Here is a 20,856-nt window from a genome sequence, read left to right as displayed (position 1 = left end):
TCGTGTGTTTCCACAGAAATTGACATTTACCAACAAACACGTAATTCTTCCAGTCCTGCCGAGTCTGCAGGGATGAGTTTAGAGGGACACATTCCCCCTTCCCACTCCCCATGCCAGGCCTGGACTCTCCATGCTGCCCACTTCCCACACTGCTGGGATCCTTCCCTGATCTCCCCTCAGAGCTCTGCCACCCTCCCAGTGGCATAGCCAGGTTTTCAGCATAGGGGGAGCAAAAAACATAAAAAAGGTGCCCCCCCTTGGCTCCTCCTCTGGCCACGCCCCCTTGGCTCCCCCTCAGACCAGACCCTCCACCCGCTCACCTTCCCTCCTGCGCTGCCGCCTGTCCCCGGCTCCTGTCCCAGGGCTTGGGTGTGTCTGCACCGGCCGGCAGGCGCCGCTTCCACGCCGGCCTGCTGCCCCGCGACTCGTCCAGCCGTGTGGTGGGCAGCGCCAGCTGGCAGGCGCGGCTTCCACACCAGCCTGCCGCTGCCGCCCTACGGCTCCTCTGGCCATGCAGCCGGCAGATGCCGCTTCTCTGCCTGCCAGCCTGATGGGAAGTGGCTGCTTCTGCTGAATCCCGCCAGCTATGCTACTGCCCCCACCCCCACTTCTGGGATCCCCTCTGAACACTATCCAACTCCCCTGCTGGCAGGATCCCTTCCCATTCCTTTCATTTCCTGCCTCCCTTCTGAGCAAAAGCTCTGTACTGCTTCTACACTAGGAATTGAACCCAGGCCGCCTGGGTGAAAAAGCCAGGAAACTTAACCACTAGACCATATGGGACTTGCACAGTCACTAATCTATTTACACATTCACTAACCCATTCACGCATTCATTAACATTTAAAAGTAGCCATTCAAAAAACTTCAAAAACAGACTTCAAAGAGAAATTGCAGAGTTACAATTTATTTGCAAACTTACCATTAATTTGAGCTTGAATAGGGACTGGGCGTGGCTGGCCCAATGCTTGGTGGAGATTTTGTAGGTGTTGGTCTCTGTCTGTGGGGTTAGAGCAGATGCGGTTGTACCTCAGTGCTTGGCTGTAGACAATGGATCTTGTGGTGTGCCCGGGATGGAAGCTGGAGGCATGAAGGTAGGCATAGCGGTCGGTAGGTTTTCGGTATAGGGTGGTGTTAATGTGACCGCTATGCCTACCTTCATGCCTCCAGCTTCCATCCCGGGCACACCACAAGATCCATTGTCTACAGCCAAGCACTGAGGTACAACCGCATCTGCTCTAACCCCACAGACAGAGACCAACACCTACAAAATCTCCACCAAGCATTCTCAAAACTACAGTACCCGCATGAGGAAATAAGGAGACAGATCAACAGAGCCAGACGTGTACCCAGAAGCCTCCTACTGCAAGACAAACCCAAGAAAGAAACCAACAGGACTCCACTGGCCATCACATACAGTCCCCAGCTAAAACCCCTTCAGCGCATCATCAGGGATCTACAACCCATCTTGGAGAATGATCCCACACTTTCACAGGCCTTGGGTGGCAGGCCAGTCCTCGCCCACAGACAACCTGCCAACCTGAAGCATATTCTCACCAGTAACTGCACCCTGCACCATAGTAACTGTAGCTCAGGAACCAATCCATGCAACAAACCTCGATGCCAACTCTGCCCACATATCTACACCAGCGACACCATCACAGGACCTAACCAGATCAGCCACACCATCACCGGTTCATTCACCTGCACGTCCACCAATGTAATATATGCCATCATATGCCAGCAATGCCCCTCTGCTATGTACATCGGCCAAACTGGACAGTCTCTAAGGAAAAGGATAAATGGACACAAATCAGATATTAGGAATGGCAATATACAAAAACCTGTAGGAGAACACTTCAACCTCCCTGGCCACACAATAGCAGATCTTAAGGTGGTCGTCCTACAGCAAAAAAACTTCAGGACCAGACTTCAAAGAGAAACTGCTGAGCTCCAGTTCATCTGCAAATTTGACACCATCAGCTCAGGATTAAACAAAGACTGTGAATGGCTTGCCAACTACAGAACCAGTTTCTCCTCTCTTGGTTTTCACTCAACTGCTAGAACAGGGCCTCATCCTCCCTGATTGAACTAACCTCATTATCTCTAGCTTGCTTCTTGCTTGCATATATAAACCTGCCCCTGGAAATTTCCACCACTTGCATCTGAAGAAGTGGGTATTCACCCACAAAAGCTCATGCTGCTAAACGTCTGTTAGTCTATAAGGTGCCACAGGATTCTTTGCTGCTCTCTTGGTATTGACACCTCCCCATCAATTATTGGGAATGAACCACATCCACCCTGACTGAATTGGCCTTCAACACTGGTTCTCCCCTTGTAAGGTCCCTTCATGTCATGTTCCAATATATATTTATGCCTGTATCTGCAATTTTCACCCCAAGCATCTGAGGAACTGGGTTTTTGACCCACGAACGCTTATGCCCAAATAAATCTCTTAGTCCTTACGGTGCCACCGGACTCCTCGCTGTTTTTGTGAAATAAAAGCAAAACACATTCTAAGCTGATCTTAACCCTTTCAGTGCCCTTACAAACTTAGATGCTTCTCATCACAGGCTGGCTGGTTGCTTTTCAGCCAGGGTCTCCCCTTTGATCAGCTCCTCAGTTGCTTGGTGTGGTGGTGTCTGTAGATGGAGGTGGAAGAGAGAGATAAAGCCTGGCGAATGTCTCTCCTTTTTATCATGTCCTTCCTTCCCCATTGGCTTTGTGGCCCTCTTCAGAGTCAGGTGAGCATCACTGCGTCTCTCCAAGCAAGGCTGAGCAATTCCCCTCGTGTGGCCTCGTGCAGGTGATGGCTGATTCCCCCAATTTACAGCATAGTGACAACCATACTGCACAATTCTCATAACTTCATATGCATGAATGGTGTACATAGATGGGTAGAGAAATGACTTTCAGCAGATCACATCCTTTCCCCTGATACCTTACAAGTCATGCTCTATATGTAAGATCACAATTATATGAAAATGAGGAATATGGGGGTTACAGCCGCTCCCCCAAAGGTCTAGAATGTCACACTGAGATTCGATTTTCATTTATGTAACCAACTTTGATCTCTCTGCCTAACACTTATAATCACTTACAATCTATCTTTCTGTAGTTAATAAACTTATTTTAATGTTTTATACTTACTTGTGAAATTGTCCAAAGTGCTTGGGAAAGTTGCTCAGATTACAAAGGCTGGTGCATGTTCACTTTCTTTTTGAGGAAGTGGTGAATTAATTAATGAGCTTGCACTTTTCAAGAGGTTTTGAGCAGTGTAAGAGGGTACATTTCTGAGGTGCAAGGCTGAGGGCTGGGGAGATATGCTGGTGTCCCTCTATGTATAATTGAGGAGTGGCTTATAGAGCATTCATGCAACTTAGTTGAGTGCATTGCTGCATGTTGTTGGCTGAGTGATCACAACACATGGAGCGGGTTTTGCTGCTTGTCACTAGTGCAGCATTGTAAGACACAGCCCAGGCTGGAGAGATAAGAGGACAGAGCAGTTCCACAGTTTGGGATTGTACCCCATAGATCCCACCACACAGAGACCCTGCTGTGACCAGCCGTGGTAATACTGTGCTTAGTGCTCTGCCTTGTAGCTTCAACAGCTGCACATGCAAGATGAGTTACAGTGACCTTGACCTTGTTTCCATGTTTATCCAAAGCCTCCTTTTGACAGTTGTAAGCAAAAAGACCCGTTTCTTTTGCAAGCATTTCTATAGCTAGCCAGAGTCGGGCTTCTCCGTTAACAAAAAAGATTGACCAAAAGGGGACAAGAGGAGGCACGTTCAGCAAGGCAGCACTGGATGCTGGATCCTGAATCTGCTCTTTATCCAGCAGCTCTCTTGGCAAGCTCTGCCATGGTGCCACGCTCTGGGACTTCTCCCCTAATTGCTCCATTTTTCATCAACACTAACATGAAAGGTGAAAGGACAGTAATTCTCCATTTCCTGCAAGCCCTGCAGAGAACCCTCTAGAAGGGGCTCTGTGCACAGATATCCCCAGCGAATTGCATGGGTGCCCAACACAGGGTCTCCTGTCACAGCAAATTGCAGCAGGAGCAACCTCCTTGCCAATGCCAATAGCCTTTTGATCAACTCCAGACTGAGGATTTGATTCTCTCCAACGCTCCGCTGGAAAGAAGCCTTTTCCTTCACAAGCAATTACTTGAATTGTCAAGGGAGGTCTCTTCTGTTTCCTAGAAAGACACAGGAAAATATGAGCAGAGGAGACAAAGCCTATAGAACAAGGCACTACTGGGAATTGAACCCAGGATTTCCTGTTTACAAGACAGGTGCTTTAGCCAGTTAAGCCATGGCACCTGCCTCAAGGCCACATTTGCAGCCATTCCAGTTGATGGTCCCAGAGATCACCTTCAAATTCCAAAGTAAAAATGTTCCTCATTTCCCTCAAGACTTGCAGACCTTGAGCAGGCTGGCTCTGTGCACAGAAAGCCACAGCTGAGCTGACAGAGGGCTTCCAACATGTGCTTCTCCCACCAGCTGCTGTGATCAGATACTGATTAGTGCTCTGTGTTTCAGTCACAGCAGCTTCAGCTCAACTCTGAGTCATGGTACCTTTCCATCAACTCCAGACTTACCATTTAACACTTTCCAAGACTTAGCCGCAAGGAAGGTTCTCTGTGTCTTGAACAAGCACTTACAAGGATTGTGCAGTGAGGTCTTTTCTTTTCATGAGAAGAAATAAAAGAAAGGAGCCTGACAGAAAAGCCAGGTTCAGCAAGGAAGAACTGTCAGGCCAAGCCAGGATCTCCTGGTGAGTAGGAAGGCTCTTCAGCCAGTTCTGCCCAAAGATCACTATCTAGAGGCCACTTCCCACAGAGACCAATTATAGTTACAGAGCCATCCTGAAATTAGAGCAGGATATTTTAAAGCTTATTCTCACAGTATAGTAACACAATTCAGCCATGTCGGCACAGAGGAGAAAGCACTGCTTCATTTCACAGTTATTGCTATTGATCTCACTGACAAACTTCCTTTTCTCGGGGCTGCTCCCAGCACTTTAGGGAGTTTTTCCTCTTCTCCCTTCCAGCTGTGATGATGGGACTGCAGCAGCTCCCCGGATGGCCGGCTTTGCTCTTTCATTTACGTCCTTCACTGCTCTGGCTGAAGCTGTGTTTGCCACCAGTTTAATCCTTAGCTGAGACCTCAGGTACCAGCAGCTAGTTACAAAGGCTCAATTCCCATCACCATCAGTGGGAGGTTATCCAGGGCTGCAGGATTTGGCCCATGGACAGTCAAGGTGCTACAGCAGCTACATTCTTATGTGGTGAGTCCTGCAGCCTATTACCAAACTGCTCTGCCATAGTCTGCTGGGGGCCTGACTTGCTGAGAATCTGGCAGAAGAGAGACCCTGGAGCAGAGAAGGAAAATGTCCTCAGCAGTCACAGCCGGCAGGAGCAGCAAAGACTGAGTATCAGACACACTTTTTCACCAGGACAATAAATGTGCACAACCCCCTGATATATTGTCAATTCACGCCCACACCCAAGGAAGCCCTATTCTGCTCTATTACACTATCATGGGATGAGAGGGAAGGTCCTCTCATGGGTAAATAACTGGTTAAAAGGTAGGAATAAATGGTCAGTGGTGGAATAAATAGTGGTGTCCCCCAGGGGGTCTGGGACAAGTATTATTCAACATATTCATAAATGATCTGGAAAAAGGGGTAAACAGCAAGGTGGCAAAATTTGCAGATGATCCAAAACTACTCAGGAAAGTTAAGTCCAAAGCAGCCTGGGAAAAGTTACAAAAAGATCTCACAAAACTGGGTGAAAGGGCAACAAAATGACAGATTTGTTGATAAATGCAAAGTGATGCACATTGGAAAACATAATCCCAACTATACATATAAAATGACGAGGCCAAAAATAGCTGTTGCCACTCAAGTGAGGGATTTTGGAGTCACTGTGGATAGTTCTCTGGAAACATCCACTCAATGTGCAACGACGGTCAAAAAAGCAAAGAGAATCTTGGGAATCATTAAGAAAGGGCTAGAGAATAAGACAGAAAATATCATATTGCTTATGGTCCACCACATGCATTGGCCTCCCCTCAGGCAGGGGACTTATAGGCCCTTCTGCCAGTTGGTGTTGGCAGCAGCAAGGGCTGGGTTCAATGTCTAGGGGAGGAGAGCAGCAGAGAGGGAGGAGGAGAGAGAGTCCCAAGAGCAGAGTGCAAACCAACCAGCTGAGGGTCTCACAGGAGTCCTGAAATAACAGTAGCTCCAGGTCCCATCAGGGCCGCCCAGATGGTGGAGTAAGTGGGGCAATTTGCCCTGGTCCCCGCAGGGGCGCCCACAAGAGTTTTTTGGGGCTCCTGGAGCAGGGTCCTTCACTAACTCCGGGATCTCTGGAAAACTCTCGTGGGGTCCGGGCCTCCGGAGATTCTTCCACTCTGGGTCTTCGGCGGCAATTCGGCGGCGGGGGGTCCTTCATGAATGAAAGGTGACTTCATTTAATTGTTGAAGGGCCTTAATGGAGAGAAAATATTGGGTATTAAAGGGCTCTTGAATGTAGCAGAGAAAGACATAACAAGACGCAATGGCTGGAAAGTGAAAAGAGACAAATTCATATTACAACTAAGGCACAAATATTCAACAGCGAGGATGATTCACCACAGGAACAAGCTACCAAGGAAAGTGGTGGATTCACCATCTCTTGATGTCATTTAATGAAGACTAGATGCCTTTCTGGAATGTGTTTGCCCCAAAAGTAGCTATTGTGTCATACAGGAGGATGCTCTAATGGTCTCTTCTGGCCATAAAGTCGACTAATTTCTGAAAAACTGAGGCCTGGTCTACACTAGGCGTTTAAACCGGTTTTAGGAGCGTAAAACCGATTTAACGCCACAACCGTCCACACTAGGAGGCACCATATATCGATTTTAATGGCTCTTCATTTCCTGCTTCCCCAGCGTGGAGATCTCATCTCATCAGCACAGGTGACCACGCACAGCTCATCAGCACAGTTAACAATGCAGTCTCCTGAGAATCGTAAAAGAGCCCCAGCATGGACTGCATGGGAGGTACTGGATCTGATGGCTATCTGGGGAGAGGATTCAGTGCTAACAGAACTGCGTTCCAAAAGACGAAATGAAAAAGTATTTGAAAGAATTTCTAAGGCTATGACGGATAAAGGCCACAGCCGGGACTCAGTGCAGTGCAGAGTGAAAGTTAAGGAGCTCAGACAAGGCTACCAGAAAACCAAAGAAGCAAACGGAAGGTCCGGGGCAGGTTGAAAAACATGCCGCTTCTATGCTGAGCTGCATGCAATTTTAGGGGGCTGCGCCACAAGTACCCCACCCCTGATCGTGGATTCCGAGGTGGGGGTTGTAATCTCTGCCATGGCTGAGGATTATGCAGACGGGGAAGATGAAGATGAAGAAGAGGAGGAAGACCTAGCAGAGAGCACACAGCACTCCGTGAGCCCCAGCAGCCAGGAGCTTTTTATCACCCTGACGGAATTACCGTCCTCCCAGCCCTCACAAGCCACTATCCCAGACAATGACGCCATGGAAGGGAGCTCTGGTGAGTGTACCTTTGCAAATAGCAAACATTGTTTTTTAAGCAAGCCTTTTTTAATGATTGATTTGCCCTGAGGACTTGGGATGCATTCGCAGACAGTATAGTTACTTAGAAAAGTTTGTTAACATGTCCGGGGATTGAGAGGAAATCCTCCAGGGACATCTCGATGAAGCGCTCCTGTAGGTACTCCAGAAGCCTTTGCAGAAGGTTTCTGGGCAAGGCAGCCTTGTTCCGCCCACCGTGGTAGGACACTTTACCACGCCATGCATGTAGCAAGTAATCAGGTATCATTGCGTGGCAAAGCATAGCAGCGTATGGTCCCGGTGACTGCTGGCATTCAAGAAGCATCTGTTCTTTATCTTGTTCTGTTATCCTCAGCAAAGTGATATCGTTCAGGATAACCTGGTTAAAAATCAGGAATTTAAGTAAGGGGGCTGGCCATTTTTCTACTGGGTTCGTGGACTGCATCAGCTTAAAAAAAAAACTTTCCTGCACGTAGCGAAGCGGGGGGAGGGGAGGAGTGAAATGCCGATGATCTTTTCTGTGTTTGGTCACCGGCGATCTTCCCCAAGGTACCAGACACGCAGTGGGGGGTGGGGGGTGGGAAGGTTGTTGATTAGCAGGGAGCTAGCGTGGTATTAGCCATGCGTTGGGGGGGGAGGGGTAAATCACTACAGAAGCCGAAAGACAGTGGCTTACCATGGCCGCATGCAAGCTGAATTCTGATGCCTGGACCTGTGTCTGTGAGATCTGTAACTCCAGAGCTGCAGGCACTCACTATTAAGATGAAAAATGCGACCTTGTAGGGAAATCACATGTGCTAGGTGAATACTGCTGTTCACTGTGAAAGAGTATAACCATTGTTCTGTAAAATGTATCTTTCTAAATATTTATCTCCCTCATGCAGCTGCAAATTTTTCAACCATCCCTCCTCCATCCCAAAGGCTAGCACAGATAAGGTGGAGGAAAAAGAAGACACGAGATGAGATGTTCTCGGATATTATGGAAGTTACACGCAATGAAAGAGCTCATCTGAATGAGTGGAAGGACGTGGTTTCAAATTACAGGAAAGAGGCCAGTGAACGTGAGGACAGGAGGGATGAACGTGAGGACAGGAGGGACAACCGAGATGAGAGGTGGCGGCAGGAAGACCGGCAGGAAAATCAGCGGTGGCGGCAGGAAGATCAGCGGTGGCGGGATGCAACTCTGGGGCTGCTGCGTGATCAAACTGACATGCTCCGGCGTCTTGTGGAGCTTCAGGAACGGCAGCAGGATCACAGAGTGCCGCTGCAGCCCCTGTATAACCACCCTCAACCCTCACCATGTTCCACATCCTCCTCACCCAGACGTGTAAGAACGCGTGGGGGGAGGCTCCGTGCACCCGCCCACTCCACCCCCGTGGACAGCCCAACCAGAAGGCTGTCGTTACTGTGAATTTTTTTTTAATGGCCTTCTCCATCCCTCCTATCCTCCTCCTAAACCACACCCTTACTTCTCTCCCTCTTTTTATAATGAATCAATAAAGAATTCATGCTTTTTAAATGAGAGTGACTTTATTTGCATAAGTAAGCTGTACTCGAAGGGGGAGGGGGAGTTGCTTACAGGGACTGAGTCAATCAAGGGGGTTGGGTGTTCATCAACAAACACAGCAGTCACACTGTACCCTGGCCATTGATGAAGCTCGTTTTCAAAGCTTCTCTGATGCGCACCGCTTCCTGGTGTGCTCTTCTAATCTCCCTGGTGTCTGGCTGCGCGTAATCAGCGGCCAGGTGATTTGCCTCAGCCTCCCACCCCGCCATAAAGGTCTCCCCCTTACTCTCACAGAGATTGTGGAGAATACAGCAAGCAGTAATAACATAGGGGACATTGGTTTGGCTGAGGTCTGAGCGAGTCAGTAATGTCCGCCAGCGCGCCTTTAAACGGCCAAATGCACATTCCACCACCATTCTGCACTTGCTCAGCCTGTAATTGAACAGATCCTGACCACTGTCCAGGCTGCCTGTGTATGGCTTCATGAGCCATGGCATCAAGGGGTAGGCTGGGTCCCCCAGGATAACGACAGGCATTTCAACATCCCCAACTGTTATTTTCTGGTCTGGGAAGTAATTCCCTTGCTGCAGCCGTTTAAACGGAGTAGTGCTTCTGAAGACGCGAGCGTCATGAACCCTCCCTGGCCATCCCACGTGGATGTTTGTGAAACGTCCCTTGTGATCTACCAGTGCTTGCAGCACCATTGAAAAGTACCCCTTGCGGTTTACGTACTGGGTGCCCTGGCGCTGCGGTGCCAAGATAGGGATATGGGTTCCATCTATCGCCCCCCCACAGTTAGGGAATCCCAGTGCAGCAAAGCCATCCACTATGGCCTGCACGTTTCCCAGAGTCACAACCTTTCGTAGCAGCAGCTTAGTGATTGCTTTGGCTACTTGCATCACAGCAGCCCCCACAGTAGATTTTCCAACTCCAAATTGATTCCCGACTGACCAGTAGCTGTCTGGCGTTGCAAGCTTCCACAGGGCTATCGCCACTCGCTTCTCTACTGTGAGGGCTGCTCTCATCTTGGTATTATGGCGTTTCAGGGCAGGGGCAAGCAAGTCACAAAGTTCCATGAAAGTGCCCTTACGCATGCGAAAGTTTCGCAGCCACTGGGAATCGTCCCACACCTGCAACACAATGCGGTCCCACCAGTCAGTGCTTGTTTCCCGGGCCCAAAATCGGCGTTCAATGGATAGAATCTGCCCCATTACCATCAAGATCTCCAAAGCGCAGGGGCCCGCGGTTTGAGAGAATTCTGTGTCTACGTCCTCATCACTGTCATCGCCGCGCTGCCGTATCCGCCTCCTCCTCGCCTCGGATTGAAGGTCCTGGTTCACCATAGACTGCACGAGAGTGCGCGAGGTGTTTAAAACATTCACGATTGCGGTATGGAGCTGAGCAGGGTCCATGCTTGCTGTGCTATGGCGTCTGCACAGTTCACCAAGCAAAAAAAGGTGCGAAACGGTTGTCTGCTGCTCAGGGAGGGAGGGGTGAGGCTGTACCCAGAACCACACGCGACAATGATTTTTGCCCCATCAGGCACTGGGATCTCAACCCGGAAATGCCAAGGGGCGGGGGAGGCTGCGGGAACTATGGGATAGCTACGGGATAGCTACCCACAGTGCAACGCTCCAGAAATCGACGCTAGCCTCGGACCATGGACGCACACCACCGATTTAATGTGTTTAGTGTGGCCGCGCGCACTCGATTTTATAAAATCTGTTTTACAAAACCGGTTTCTGCAAATTCGGAATAGTCCCGTAGTGTAGACGTACCCTCAGTGTAGCATTGGGAGCAGTGTCTGATGTTTTCCTGTCTAGCCGGCTTGCTGCCTAGAACGAACGCTCCTTGAGTGGGGTGATCCTCAGGAAGTAGCACAAACCTCCAAAGTGCCTGGGCAGGGGCAGGACATTAGCACAGCAAGGGAGGGGTGTGGCAGTGACATCACAAAGGCCTTTTGCAGGACCTCAGACTATTGGTCAAAGGTGGTGGGGAGGTGGTGACCTCACAGAGAGATGCTGACATCAGCCAGGCAGGACAGGGGCGAGGGACCAGGGAAACCTCAGAGACCCCAGTGGCTTTGCTTCTCCAGGTCTCTCTTTGAGGACTGAGAGAATATTCAGGTTCACGTACGTGAGCGCCAGGAGGAACCTCTTTTGAGTTTTCTCCTTCCCTTTTAGTGATTTTACTAGAAAACAGCCATCCCTGTTTAGAAGGTAAGAGCCTCCTTGATGGAAGGGGTGTCATGGGGGCATCACAGTTCGGATGCCGGTGCCCCCCCCGCAATGTAAGGAAGTTCCCGCCACCCTGCTCTGTGTTCGCAGGGCGGGAGAGAGCAGCATCCACGGCAGTGATTTGCTCCTGGCTGCCGGAACAGAGCAGCAGGCTCAGCTGTCAGAACTTCCCAGAGCGATGAAAGGGGAGGGGCCCATGGCTCTGTAGCAGGAATGCAGGGCAGGCGAGTTCACGGCGGGCATTGTGGGATACTGGAGGAGGCCAGTTATGGTGATATAATGAACAGCAGCGTCTACTCTGTCACTTTAAGTTTGCTGCAAAAAGCTCTAGACCTCTCATCGAAGTCGTTTTATTTTGTCACCAAAACAGGGCAGTTTTGTCGCCAGACGTGGCATTGCAGTGTGTGCACCGGCCACAAGCTGCCGACCGAGGGAGCGTTGTGTGTTTTTCACACACCTGAGCAATGTAATTCTGCTGAAACAACTTTGTAGTGCAGACCTGGCCAAAGACTGACACACACACAGCTTGCAAGGAAAACCTCACCTGCTCCTCTGCTTTGCAGAATCCAAACACAAGCAAAGCTTGTCAGGCCCCTGTAAAGATGGCAGGGAGTCAGGTGTGGGCAGGGCCGGCTCTGGCTTTTTTGCCGCCCCAAGCAAAAAAAAATGGGGTGGGGCCACCGGAGCAACAAAACAGGGGGAAAAACGGCCCGGGTGGAGCGGCAAAGCGGGGGTGTGTGGGGGATACGGTGCGGCTGGAGCGGCAAAGCGGGGGGGTCATGGTGCGGCTGGAGGGGCAACACAAAAACGGTGGGGCTGGAGCAGCAAAGCAGGGGGATGGGGGGAAAGACAACGGCGCGGCTGGCAAAGCAGGGGAAAAACAAAAAAAACCCCACAGGGCAGCCGGATCCAGTGGACTCCCTGTGCTGCAGAGTGCGTGCCCGGTCTGGGCGGGGGAAGGGGAGGGAGCGGGGGGAGAGAGAAGGGGGCGGCCAGCGCTTCAGCGGGACACTCACCACGTGGCCCCGACCGCCGCGCCGCCTGGCACCCTCACTCCTTCTCTAGACTAACCAGTCCTGATATACTGTAACATGGTTATATTCCACCACCTTCACTGGTTACACCCAACAAAATGAATTATACAGCAGACAGAAACAATCACAGAACCAGACAGAGACCATGCAAATAAACATACAAAACAATACAGAAGGGAGGATTTCACAACTACATCTATACAGACATAAGGGTTTTCCAGCTGTGTCTATTGATAAGTGAGTTCTTGCCAGACAGGATGCTACCAAACTAAGTTTCCCTTTCTCTGGAGGTGATGGAATATCAGGACAGGACTGTATTCCTAACAGCCCAATCGCACCTTATTTCAGTGTGACTAGTTGGGAATGGGAGGATGTGGCCATACACTTCCCAGCTTATGGCTGCCTTTGCTGCTTAGCCGAGGAACCAGGCCTCAGACTGTCACAGTAAGAGAAGGCCATTACACAGACAGACAGTGATTTTTTATTCTTACTTTTATATCTTTATAACTAGCTAAGTGATAAAAATACACCTAAATTCTTAAAGTTTAGGCCTTTGCAGACTGGCCTGAATCTCTGTATCCTAACAGTCCTCGAGGTCAGGGGGTGGGGACTCAGATCCTTCCACTGGCCAATTCCACCGGGGTCGTGTATAAACCAGGGAAGTTCCCCACAATAGCCAGACCAGATGCCCCCTGTACACTTGTCCTCTGTCCTCATTGCTTCTCTGCAGCTGCTCCCTCTCTCTCCCTTTCCCCCACCTCTGTTGCTCCCCCTCTGGGCTTTCTCAGCACCTGGCCCCACAGCACTTCCTGGGGGCCAGAGACTGCGCTATCTGCTCCTGTGGATGTGACCTCTCTCCTGATTGCTAAGGAAAGGAACCTTGCCAGGAAATGGCCACAGCTTCTGGGAATCCCTGTGTGGCTGTGAACAGAGCTTGGCTCCTGGCACACAAGGCAACTTAAAAGCTGAGCACCCAGACAGGGGCTTCAATGCTGGACCCTCAGATTAAGAGCCTGATGGTCTACCAACTGAGCTACCTGGGCTTGTTGAAAAACACCTTCACCATTCACCACAAGAGTGAACAGACAGGCAAAAGAGAGGCAAAAAAAGTCCCTCTTTTTCTGCACAGTCACTGCCTGTCAGCAGGATTCCTCCTCCTCCTCCGGGAGACTAAATCTCCGCACCTAGACAGCCGCTCTGTCCGTTGCACCCCAATTCCCCCATGCCTGAACCTCCCTGTCAAAGTCCTGCACCTGGCTCCATAGAATTAAGTCTCACGTGTCGCTGGGAATTCGACTTCTTGTGCCCAGAGAGTCTCGGCCCCCTCAGTAGATGTCCTGAGAAACACAGTGTCTGCCTTTTCCAAAGAAGTGCTTAGACCCCCTCATTATGTGGATCAGATGATTCAGGATTTGAGTCCCCTCGTGGTTGTGCTCACTTTGTGCTGCAAGTCCTGCTTCTTGCAGGGCTGGAACCTCTTCTTGGCCGCTCAGGCCAATGCTCTGGCTTCAGCTAGAGCCCCAGGAAAGAGTTGGGGGGTGGGCGTCACAAAGGCTGGGGCATGAGCCCCAGGTGCTTCCAGTCTCACCTTTGCCCTTCCTGACTTGCCAAAAAAATGGGCGGCTCCACTTCCAAAGTGAGCACCTTGAGTGGGAACGGTCAGAGGCCCCATCAGGGGGCTGGCCCTGCTTTCCTACCGTCTTCTGATGTTGGCCACAGAGCATCAGCAGCCGCCCCGCATGCTGGCCTGAGGGTGGCCTTCAGTGGGGGTTTGTCATGCCAGGGAGCAGTCTGGCCAGGTGTCTTTGTCGCTGTCTGCTGGCCTCGCATAGGCATGGTTCTCCCCTCCTCTTGCCCTGCCTTCCATTGTTCTGTGGCTTTTAAACCTTCCCTTGGAGCTGTCAGCACCAGCCGCCTCTGCTCTAGGTGCCCAGAGGAGGAGAGGTGCTGGGCTCCAGCCTGGGACTCTGCCTCCCTCCTGCCTAGCCCTGACTATCAAGCCTGGCCCTGGCCCTGGCCCTCCTTCCTTCAAGCGCCAGGTGGGCAAGAGGAAAAGCACAGCGGCAAGTGCCAAACTTGTAAGCACCAGGTGAACCCATGAGAATCCCGACCCTCAGGTGTCAGTAGCCAGTTCTAGAGCCCTTACCCACTGCAGCCATCCCACCCAGAGGCCTGACTCCAGTGGGTGTGAGTCACCCAGCCGGAGGGGAAAGATTTGCTCTTGCACAGCTGGAGACAGGGAAGTTGAGCACTGTGAGCTCCAGGGCTTTACCACAAGCCAACACAAGGTCCCACTGAGATTTGAACTCAGATGGTAAGATTCAGAGTCCTGAGTGCTGCCTGTTACACCATGGGACCAGCTCATGCTGCCTTTTCTGCACATCGGTGACCCTCACGGGGCTGGCTCGTGTAAGGGACTGTTGGCCCCTTAATAAAACTTAGTGGGGGTTTGGTTGGCTAGTTCCCAGTCCCAATAGAAGGGAGAAGGGCCAATGGGAAATCAGGCCCCTGAGACTGACAGTCCCCAGTGGCAATGGGGAGAGGCCAAAGCTCCATGTTAGCCGCACTGACAGGCCAGGCAGTGTAATGAGGGAGTCACCAGGCCAGGGGGTCCCATCCGCCGTGGGAGCTGGAACTGCCTGGGCCAGAGTGGGGCAGAGCTAAGGAGAGAGCAGGAGCCCGAGAAGAGCTGGGGAGCAGAGCTGGGCAGGTGTAGTGCCAGAAACTGCTCCCTGTAGGACTTTGCTCCCTGCAGCAGTTACTGAGACCTGAGGTTGTTCTTATTTGCTGACTTGTCCTAATTGGCTCAAACTTGACAGTGGTGGGGGATGGAAGCATAAAGGCTTCGTCCTCCAAACGACCCTGCCTGGTGTCCATCTGTATCTATTACCTCTTAACACCGGATTGTAAAAAATAGAGTGAGGTCATTTAAACATCATTTATTTTGCAGCTTCATTTACTGCACTAACAATGTAGCATCCTGACACCGATACTTCTGCCCACGTGCTCTGTGGGTTGGATTCATTTTAGTGGGACGTGGGACATGTGGAGGATAATTTAAACTCTTAATTTCTTTATGGTTTCCCTGCAATATACTTCTCTGCTGGTGCGATTTCTGACCATTGCATGTCTATTGTATTTATTACAATAGCACAAGTAAGTCACACAAGTGACATAGTCTAGGGGCTTGGCTACACTTGCAAGTTAGAGCGCATTAAAGCAGCCCCGGGTGCCCTAACTCCTGAGGTGTCCACACTCGCAAGGCACATGGAGCACCTGGGCTCTGCAGCTGGAGCACTCCTGGTAATCCACCTCCATGAGAAGTATAAAGCTCGCTGAGCCCTGCTGAAACGCCCTGGCATCAGTGTGGACGACGTGTTGCATCACTGCACTATGTTTGGCATCAGGAAATGTCCCATAATCCCCTGAAGTCAAGTGCCCACTCTGGTCATTGTTTTGAAATCGGCTGCAGGCATGCGGATATCCCCTTTCAAAGCTCCGTTTCTGACAGCCGGCTGCTTATCTGCTCCGGGACAAAGCAACCATTAGTGTGGAATGCTGCTGTTGTGAGTGTGTGTGAGAGGGGGGGGGTCTGCTGCTGTCTGAACACACAAGACAGCATGCTGACACACTCTCAGCCCCCCAAACACACTGTCGCTCCCCCCACGTACACACAACACACTCCCTGTCACACTCCACCCCCGTCCCCCATTTGAAAAGTATGTTGCAGCCACTTGCACACTGGGATAGTTACCACAGTGCACTGCTCTCTGTGGCATTGCCAGAGCTGCTAATGTGGCCACTCCAGTGCGCTTGCAGCTGTCAGTGTGAACACACGGCAGCGGTTTCCCTGCTGCGATCTCCGAGGGCTGGTTTCACTCCCAGTGCTCTACATCTGCAAGTGTAGCCAAGCCCTAAATTTGCCAGACGAACCAAACTCAGTAACTGCCCTCCACCACCATGTGCAGTGAGTAGGGGCATGGTGAAGTGCACACCACACTTGCTGGCTCAGCCTTGTGCATGGTGGGGTGGCCACCTCCCCGTTGATGAGACCTGGTCCCACCATCTCCGCGGAGCTCCAGTCTGCCCTGCTGCCATCCCTGTCTGTGTTGTCTTCTCTAGCAGTTGACTGGAAGGTGAGCATTGGCCGCATGCCATGTAGCTGTGTTGTCTCCAAGGGCGAAAGCAGGAGGAATGGTGCCTTCATAGCCCACCTAATATTCCATAACGTAGTTAAGGAAAATATTTCTCAATGAATTCTCAGTAAAAGATCAGAAGCAGCTAGTGTCCGCATCAGTCTACGAGCATTGGTATTTTCCTTGAAATTTGTCAGACCAACCTAACTAACACCTAACACACATTTGAAGTTCTTCTTTTCACACTGTTGCTCATTCTCAAGTTCTGCTTTGTCTCCAGACAGATCCATTCTCTTTCAGGACGGCCTTGCTCTTTCTGTCTGTTTCACTCACTGAGGTGTCGGAGTAAACACTCCCCTTCCTTCTATTCTCAGACAAACACTAGTATTAACTGTTTGCTACTGATGGGTCTAGAAAGCATTTGTCAAGTGGAAGATGCTGTTTCTGGGGTATTGCTCCCAAGATCCAGTACTTTGGGTTCAAACATCTCCCAGCTTCCTTGGTGAAAATAACGCCAAGGCTTTGTTGCAATATACAAGAAGGAAGGAGCTTTTCCAGCCCAGAGGGGACTTGAACCTAAAGGTTCTGGTTTAGGAAGCCAAAGCTTTATCAATTAGGCCACTGGGGCCCTGATGACCAGTGGAAAGAGGGATGGAAATTCCCTCTCAGGATTGCACATTCCTCACATTCACTCAGAAGCCAAATACCCATTTAATGGTCTTACAGAAATGTCTGCACCCCCTGGCAGCGAGGCACCTGGGCAGGTCGCTGACAGAGCTGAGCAGCACCTTTCTGTCGGCCATCTTTAGAGAAGAACCCCACCCTAGAGTCACCCCTCCCTCCTTCAGCACCTCCACGGCTGTGGCTCTGAGTGGCAGTAGGATGATTAGGGGGTGAATCCGGGTCTGGAAGGGGGGTAAGGTCGGCCTGTAAGGAGTAACCAGGTGGGGCAGACCCAGGGGGAGGCTGTGGGCTGCTGGTCCGTTGTTGGGATCCGAGCTCTAGTTCAAAGCTGCACAGTGACCTGACACCCAGGGTTATAAGGCCGACATAGTGACCCCCTTACTGGCCTCGGTGAGCCCCAAACCCTTGTCACTAAGGGCACTGAGGAGTCTCTGTCCCTTAATAACTTCTGGGAGCTCCCCAGCAGGCTGCGGGCGTCAGCCGCCTCCTGCCTCACAGGTTAGACTCTTGGCGCTGTGCCAGCCGCCCCCTCGCTTGCAGGCCCAGTGTAAGAAGCAGGAGGCCCGGTGCTGGCAGAAGAGGGTTTTGATTAATCGACCTCTGTGTGCTGGGCACAGGACGCTTCCACTCAGTAGCATAGCTGGGGGGGAGCAAGGGGAGCAGCTAAGGGCGCTGGGTTCCTCCGGTGGGGGTGTGGAGCAGCCGTTCGTTTTCCTGTTCGCACTCCTCTGCGGTGTGAAAATCGGGGAGGGGAGGCAGAAGCCCCACTTCCCTCCCGAAATGACACCCAGTGGGGGAAGCCAGGACAACAGGGTGGGGCGGCAGGTGGTGGCCAGACTCTCACCACCAGGGTCTAGTCTAGCTCAGGGTCCAGCTCAACCTCCTCCCCGCGCCACTGGCCCCCAGTCCCGTTCCACCACCAGGTCAACCCGGGCACTAGGGCCGGAACGGGGTGACGCAGCAAGTCAAGCTGTGCAAGGCAGGCAAAAGCCAGTCTTGTCTTCATGGGCTGCTCACAATGACGTCCTTTTTGTGTGCAACTGCTGCAAAAACATCCCAGGCACAGAAACAACAGGCCAAAATGCTGACGTACAACTGCCAAAGTAGCTCAGTTGTGAGAGCGTTAGACTAAAAGTCCCTGGTTCAATCCTGGGCTTTGACAGGCCCTTTCATTCCTCTTTGTGCAGGGGTGGCTTGTTTTCTAGGAGGGCAGCAGCACCTTTATCTGAGGCAAGTACCTGATTTTGAGCTCCCCAGCAGGATAACAGAGAGCATGGGTATCAAGGTTTCCTCCCCCACTCTGAACTTTAGGGTACAGATGTGGGGACCTGCATGGACCCTTCTAAGCTTAATTCCTAGTTTAGATCTGGTAACACTGCCACCAACCAGAGATCAGTGTCTGGCACACTTTCTGTTTCCCCAAAACCTTCCCTGGGGAACACAGATCCAAACTCCTTGGATCTTAAAACAAGGAAAAATTAACCATCCCCCTCCTTTCCCCCCAGACTTTCCCCTCCATGGATTGCCTTGAGAGGCTTCACACAGATCCAAACTCCTTGGATCTTAAAACAAAGAGGAATTAACCATCCCCCCTCCTTTTTTCCCCCCACCAATCCCTGGTGAGTTCAGACCCAATCCCCTTGGGTCTTAAAACAAGGAAAAATCAATCAGGTTCTTAAAAAGAACGCTTTTAATTAAAGAAAGAAAAGGTAAAAATTATCTCTGTAAAATCAGAATGGAAAATACTTTACAGGGTACTCAGATTCATAGAGACCAGAGGGACCCCCACCCCCCGCAGCCTTAGATTCAAACTTACAGCAAACAGAGGTAAAAATCCTTCCAGCAAAAGAAACATTCACAAGCTGAGAAAACAAACATAAGACTAATCTGACTTGCCTGGCTATTACTTACAATTTTGAAACATGAAAGCCTAATTCAGAAAGATTTGGAGAGCCTGGATGTACGTCTGGTCCCTCTTAGTCCCAAGAGCGAACAACAGCAACAACAAAGAGCACAAAACAAAGACTTCCCTCCACCAAGATTTGAAAGTATCTTGTCCCCCTATTGGTCCTCTGGTCAGGTGTCAGCCAGGTTTACTGAGCTTCTTAACCCTTTACAGGTAAAAGAGACATTAACCCTTAACTATCTTTTTATGACAATGGGCTTCTCCCCCTAGTTGGCCCACCTGACCTATAACGATGGGAGATGGGAGCTGTCTTTCCCACATGACTTATTTGTCGACCCAAAATGGTGGGAACAGAATGAGGCAGGACGGCCCTCAGAGATGGTGCCAGAGGGGGCAGGGACTTGGGAGGGAAGCTCCTCTGCAAAGCTGAGTGATGACAGTACTGGGGAAGGGGCATCTGGCATGTGGAATGTGGCAGGGATTCAGAGGCCCAAGAGGAGGCACTTGATGTTAAGGTGTGAAAGGAAAGATCTGTGGTGGGAACTGGCTCCCTTCCTCTGGACCACACAGTGTTTGGTGTTGGGGCGGATTTTAATTGTCTCAGCCGGCCTGAGAACTGCTGGTCCCATTTTCTCGACCGTGAGAGGAAACGTTTTTACAATGAACACTACCTGGCGCAGGTCTGTAGTGAGGTCGGCTTAGAGGACGTGTTTCTCTGTAGCAGAACCAGTGGAGGGAGGGCGGTAGCCTCCTATTCCTCTGAACCGAGCTCACATCAGCTGCAGAGGGGATACACCTTTCTGCGGGGACAGGCCAGGAGTCGCACTGACCGGATTTACGAGAAGGAGAGCACGTCGACATGGCTAATCTATGGGAAATGGGGTACTAGGTGAGTGGCAGAGGCTTCAGGCGCTGAGAGTTTGCCTGACACCTCAGGGATACAGTGTGAGGTGGTGTCCCAGGGATCTCGATGAAAGGAGCAGAACAGGATTTACTTGGGATGGGGAGAGAATTGAGAGTGTGTCAGGGGGCTGTACAGAGGTGTTGCCTGGGTGAGAGACTGGCTAAAACACAGGCCTCGCTGTGAGCAGGATTCGAACCTGCGCAGGGGAACCCTATTAGATTTCTACTCCAACACCTTAACCACTCGGCCATCACAGCTGTGAGCACAAAACCGCCCCCATGCCAGAGAAACTGGTAAAGAATCCCACTGTCCAGGCTTGAAGTCATCTGACCTACAGAATTCCCACCGCAAACCTGGCTCCCAAAGCACAGGGGGGATTGGGGGGTTGTTCTCTTTGCTTAGCCATGTGCAGTCACACAGAGAGCGCGTTTAAAAGTCTCCCCTCCCACAGAGCGGGAAGGGGAAATGATTCTCAACTTGAAACCTGATGTGAATGAGGATGTCTGGACCAAGGGGCCAGGGACTGACCTTTGCTAGAGAAACCACTGTCAAGTTTGAGCCAATTAGGACAAGTCAGCAAATAAGAACAACCTCAGGTCTCAGTAACTGCTGCAGGCAGCAAAGTCCTACAGGGAGCAGTTTCTGGCACTACACCTGCCCAGCTCTGCTCCCCGGCACTTCTCGGGCTCCTGCTCTCTCCTTAGCTCTGCCCCACTCTGGCCCAGGCAGTTCCAGCTCCCACGGAGGCTGGGACCCCCTGGCCTGGTGACTCCCTCATTACACTGCCTGGCCTGTCAGTGCGGCTAACTTGGAGCTTTGGCCTCTCCCCATTGCCACTGGGGACTGTCAGTCTCAGGGGTCTGATTTCCCATTGGCCC

At 51.2% G+C, this 20,856-nt stretch overlaps 1 non-coding gene across 1 annotated transcript; it reads right to left on the bottom strand.

Moving 5' to 3' along the window:
* Positions 1 to 20,153: 20,153 nt before the first annotated feature.
* On the bottom strand, positions 20,154 to 20,235 carry TRNAS-AGA. The gene has a single exon. It is a non-coding gene; the product is annotated as a tRNA-Ser (tRNA).
* Positions 20,236 to 20,856: the final 621 nt, after the last annotated feature.

The sequence above is a fragment of the Mauremys mutica genome, chromosome 6 (assembly GCF_020497125.1).
Source record: "Mauremys mutica isolate MM-2020 ecotype Southern chromosome 6, ASM2049712v1, whole genome shotgun sequence".
Classification (NCBI taxonomy): Eukaryota; Metazoa; Chordata; order Testudines; family Geoemydidae; genus Mauremys; species Mauremys mutica.
The sequence above is the reverse complement of the archived record's forward strand: the minus strand, read 5'-3'. Positions and strand labels throughout refer to the sequence as shown.